We start from the raw sequence: 6,059 nt of genomic DNA, 5'->3' as shown, positions 1-6,059 counted from the left end.
CCAGCATACAGCCTGCCTACCTGAAAGGAAGCCACTCAAAAACCTCCAACGGATTGAAGAGTGCCCTTTAAGCTGCATCTACCTACAGCAGGAGGGTCCCATTCTGTAATAAAGATCACAACATTGCATAGTCCAATGCTCCAGTACATTTGCTTCCATCTGTACTATGAACAGAAGCCATTCTCAGCGCAGATCAAGATGGAGCTGGATGTGGGTAAAGTAAATATGAGCAAAATGCTGCTGGAAGAAGGTTGAGCATTATGTAGCAAGTAGTAGTTAGGCAGAGCTTTATTACCATGACAAAAAATGATTGCTATCTTTACTAAATGAAGAATACAGCCATGTAGTCCTAAGAAGCCTCAGAACTAAGAAAGAAAACAGTTCTTAATAGTTAATGGAAACTCACTGAGAAGAGAAGGTGGTATTTTCAGAAAGTTATTTCCATTTCCTAACCAGGTTTGTTGGAGCTGCTGAAAACACTAGTCTGGATTACCAAGTATGGAGTAATGGTAATGCTAAGTAAACACAGAGCTCTTCTCCTGACACTTAACTCTTAAATTAAGCACAGAATAGTGTTTGTAATTAGTAGACCAGCAGTCTAGAGTCAATAGCACGAAGCTGAGCCAGTGTCCCATATCTAAAAAGTTACAGGATTGTTCAAGAAACTAATAAATAGGCCAAGTAATTTCTGTACTCTGTAGTCTGTATCAGGTAACATTCATCCATGAAATGACAATTTTATTCAGTGTTTAATGTTCATACACTGCTATTATGAATGGACTATTTAATGCCCAGTTAGATTAGCAATATCAAGATCATTTTATTTTAAGCTTTATGGATTTTCAAAACACATACAAATAGAATACTTATTACAAAATTCCATTTGCTAAAGTTTCTTCAGGAATATACATCAAGCATGATCCCAGCACACAGATAAATGACTTTTACAGAGAGCATTACAGAGCAATAAATGCTAGTGAAACAGCCAGTCTTTCCAGATATATTACAATGAAAACAGTTTTCTTTCCCTTCACCACACCCAACATTCGAATAATTTTTTCTTTTTTTTTTTTAAGTAGCCAGTTCTGAAGTTAAAAATGTGTAAGTAAACTGACTGTGGAAGTCAACAGGCACTCAGAAGCCCTGAAAGGGAGAATAAGCAATATTTTTCAAGTTCACTAGTTCAGGGGTAAAAATCCCTGAGAGACAGGAAAACAAACAACCTGTTTTCTTTGATGGAAAAGGTGTTTGTCAAGGGACATTGCCAACAGACAGCCGTAAAGACAAACTACAAGATTGAAGAGCAACAGTAAGACAGAGCAAGAAAACCAATCTGTAACGCTAGGTAATGAGGAATGCCTTCGTGGGGCAGCATGGGACTTCACCAAGGCTGCCTACTTGCAAGAAAAGCGTTCAGCAGAAATATGTGCAGGCATACAAAGCACGAGATATGTACATGCTAACCTTGTCATTAAGATGGGAAAGACTTTTACAGTATGTGTCAAAAACTATAATCCCACTTAACCATAAATAGTATACAATTGACCTCAAGAGTTAAACTATAAACAAGAATAAACAAAATATTGCACCCCAATTTCAAAGTCACCACCAGGACATTTATTACTTGAAGCCAGTAGATTAAGAAACACAGACCCATATATATTTTCTGTTGCTTGATGCCAGCTACAAGTTGCTCAGCTACGAGTGTTTAAGGGACCAGGTCAATGAATTCTCTGGGACCTGGTAACTGATCTCAGAAGCAGCATGCCTCTGACCTTCCAGCTCAAGTCCCTGAGCTGCTGCTGGACATCAAAACAGCTCTACTGCTTCTACTTTTTGAGTCATACCCCAGCAGGGTCCTGTTCCTTGCTATATGCTGTGACAAGGGTCCTGACTACATCTTCTTCCTTAAGCATATTGTGCATACAGAAGTTGCACCTTTGAATGACAACGCCGTGCTGATTTTCAGTGCTATTTAACATGTCAGCAGGTCAAGCTAGCTAGATCAAACATAAGCTCACCCCTACAGTTCACTACTCGGAGCCTTCAGGATAGTGGAAGAAAACTGCAGTACTTCCAGGTTTTTGAAACATCCAAAGCATTAAGAAGCCTGTCACATCTGAAAGACAGGTATCAAGCACCACAATAAGCAACACTTGGAGGACAGTGTGGCATAAATGGTGAAAGCAAGTCAAAGCAGACTTCAGTCTAATCTAAAGATCTAATCCTAAAGGTTAATATAGGTTTCATGACCAGTATACTTAAGTCTATGATCAGCTATAGGTTTAGAACTATTAGCAACTAAACAAGAATTTTAAGAGCAACCTTTATGTTCTGACCTGAAGATCTATAAATTACCACTGTGGAGGAATGATCTAGTTTGAAATCAGATCATCTTTAAACTAACTAGAAAGCAATCATCGTGCTTATGTGAGGCCCTCATGCTAGCCACACTTGCTCAAGAGCAGGGCAGGACTCTAAAGAACAGATGTTGATAGCATGTGCCCTGTGCTATTTTAACATCAAATTTCTTCATATTACTTATGTCACTTCCTTAAGAGGCTAGTAGTTAAGCCAAGCTACCCCAGCCCCACTTCAGCCCACCTGTGCATCCAGTTATGTACTTAGTTTACCAGAACAGGAGTAGCAAGTTCTCAGAGATTTGCTGATGTGTTACTTTATCAAAAGGCCTTAGGAAAACAGCAGCTACAGAGGAAGAACACATCACCTTTCCCAGCAAGGCATTCTCCAGTGTGCTTATCCTGAGGAAGACACACATCAAACTGTCACAGCTTGATTTGCGATAGCTTTCCCTCTAAAAGAACATTGTATTAGGGCATTTGTTCCACATAGGGATGTGCGGTTTTACAGAAGGACTGCTGTTCCAATTCTCTAAATGGACTCTGCAGACTTTTGCCCTAGATTTAGGTCACTAGTAATTGGACATGTGTGGAAAATGCACAGGCTCAGTTCAGTGTTGCTTAATTAATTTCTTAGTCTGTTGATTTGGCAGTCATCCTACAAAACAGAACAGTTGGATATTTAAACTTGTATTGAAGAATACATTATGACAATAGCAGGCCTCCCAAAAATAAGCCCAACTCTTTTGGTACTAGTGAAATAAGTATTTTTAAATTGCCTGGAGTACAAAGTGAAATCAGTTTTAGTTGCTCAGGTGAGACTATCAGCTTGGTTAATTAAAAGGAATTGTTTCTCTCTTATAGCATTCAGATTGGAAAAGAGATCAAGCGCAGCACAAAACAGAAACCCAAAGACTTTACCAAGACCTTCTCAAGACGAAGCACAGAATTGACAGGTGCTAAAGTCTTGCAACCAATGGAGCAGAATCAACTATAGCAACTCTATCTGGGACATTATATTCCCAAGCAACCGGTGAGTGCACCAACTACACATTCATGCTGCGGCTTGAAAGAGAAAGAGTTCTGTGCATTATTTTTAGCTGTACCAGGTACCTTTCAGTATTTTAACTGCTCTTGAAGCAGCATGTTCATGATGAAGAAGAGCTCATCCACTGAAATAAGAAGATTCTTTCTGCTCCCAGAAGACTTCTGCCACAGTTTTTTAGTCAACTTGCTTGATGTTTTTTAAACCCTTCAAGGGCACAGAACAGTCCCACTGTGCCGAGTCCTGGCCATCCTGCCAAGCTTTCTGTTGGAGCTCACTTCGCTACCATCTATTTACTTCACCACAGGTCCCATGTGCTTTAGGTAGTTTTGGCTTAAGCCTGAACAGCAAATGAGAAGAGACAGCTGCCTCTCTGCAGGAACTTCTCACTAGTGACCCTGGGGGCTGAGTTGGCAGAGCTATCTGGACTTTATCAGGCTGCTCTACAAAACAGCCTTATGAACTGTGTTTGCATATTAACTGGAGTAAAATATTTACTTCAGGAAGTATTGTATATTTTGATGAAGAAACAGGTTCAGTGCTTGAGCAGATAGTTTTATGGCATTTTAAAGCTGACCTAACATGCCTACCTTGATTTAAAATAAAAAGGCATCCTGATTACTTTTGCTAAGAAGTAAACTCGGACAATAAAAAGGGCCTGAAAACTGAAATAAAACTCACTTTAACAGTACTGGAAGGGAACAGATCTTCTCTTTAAAAAGCCTTGTATACAGGGCTACTCAGATGGTTGTTAAAGTAAAAACAACATTCAAATATTTGCAAAAAAGCTTAATATAATCTTCGAGTCTATAAACTCTAAACAATAAATATGAAAAGTGTACACGGCACACCAGAGCAGCTAAATATTAAAAACAAACAAGTGCAAATTGATAACACTTGCCTATGTTGTCAGTGATAAATTTGTCACTACTGTGATACAATACAAGCTTCATATATCAGATGTTTTTCCAAAGGAAAACCACAGAACCAAGTTGATACAGAAGGTGAGGGAGAAGGGGAGACAATAAATAACAAGGCACAAAACCCTCTCTTGCTGCAACCCTGTAAGGCACCACTGTGCAAACGTGAAACTATCAAAACCTGTAGTGGAAAAATTCTAAATGTATTTAAGTGACTAAATGTATTTTAAAGATGATGCTAAGCTCATATCTTTGGGAATAAAAATACTTCTGAACCTTTATTTACATTTATAGACTTTTAAAAAACAAGTTAGTGAAATGGGTGAATTAATACTCAAATACAGGAGTCACAGTTAATTTCTCCCAGACAGCTTCACAAGTGCAACTTGATCATGACCTATACTGGCCTTGTTAATAGATTCCTGGATCCAATATGGTGCAGAGGGAAATGCTGCCATTTATGTCAAATTGTGTGTGGCACACCAGCAATTTTAACAAAACAGACTTCGGGGATTAGGATGAGAATAAACTCATTTTCACTTGTAACCAAAAATAATTTAAATCCAAAGATAAAAGGTCAGTAGCATTAATCTAACATCATACCTACAGATCTTAATACCCAAAGTTATAATTTATACCTCTATTTAAGAACTGGGCACCAGCATTTTTCTTCTCTGTTACCTGCTCAGAAAATCCATCGTGAGACAAACTTCAGCAAAAACCTTCTCCCTTACTAGAAAGTTACAGATACATAACTAAGCTTACAAACTGCAAGTTTCCCCCCTTTTTTCTCTCGTCCCATGATCTCTACTGCATCCTGCTAGAAGAAGTTTTTGTCCTCTCCCCAGTGACATAAAAATCTCCAGACTGTACTGAAATTACTTAAAATATGCAGAGGTTGAACAAGTTTTTACAAGATAAGGGGGTTTCACTAAAAAATAAAATTTTCTATGAAAGATTTTGGAGGCACTCAGTTTCTCATGAGCTTAGGACACATGAATGACTTTTTTTGTACCGGGGAACGATGTCAGTAGACTACGCTTCCAAAACTTCTGCTTCCGTTCTTGCAGCTTGAACAACTGGCACAGCACATAGTAAACAATCTGAATGAACTTGACAATTCAGTTATTGGCTAAGTTTTGTTTTCTTACATGACATGTTTTACTCTTTTTACTATACACTTAAATACCTTGCCACAAATCAAAACATTTAAGGTCAGACACAACCAGTAGCTTCAATGATGTTCACTCTACTGAGCTACCAGAGAAGAAAATCAGGCCAATTATTACATTTTAAACAATAGAGGAACTGGAAGAAAGAACAGTCTTCAGTGATAAGTTAACATTCGTGTAACTATTTGCCAAAAGGCTGTGCCAGTTTAGGCATGCTTCATTCCTTATATTCAGTCCTGTTTTAAGGAAATAACAATTTGAGCAAATACAATGTAAACAGAGCCAGGTAGACTGCAATAGTAAAGGACAATAATATCATTGATCTGACAGGTTTAAGGCCAACTATTTATGATTTGAAACGTATCATACTTTTCCATGGCACTTAATACACTGAAAGTTAGTACTGGGTGACATTAAACAAGGGTATATATATTCATATCATATGCAATATATACATGTAGCTTCAGTTCCTAAAATAGAAAGTTCAAGTTCTTGCCCAAATAAAATCAATCTGTGAAAGACCACCTGTGTTTTCCTATACTGAATAAAGTAATATTACTGT

Source organism: Mycteria americana, chromosome 1 (genome assembly GCF_035582795.1).
Source record: "Mycteria americana isolate JAX WOST 10 ecotype Jacksonville Zoo and Gardens chromosome 1, USCA_MyAme_1.0, whole genome shotgun sequence".
NCBI lineage: Eukaryota > Metazoa > Chordata > Aves > Ciconiiformes > Ciconiidae > Mycteria > Mycteria americana.
The sequence above is the reverse complement of the archived record's forward strand: the minus strand, read 5'-3'. Positions refer to the sequence as shown.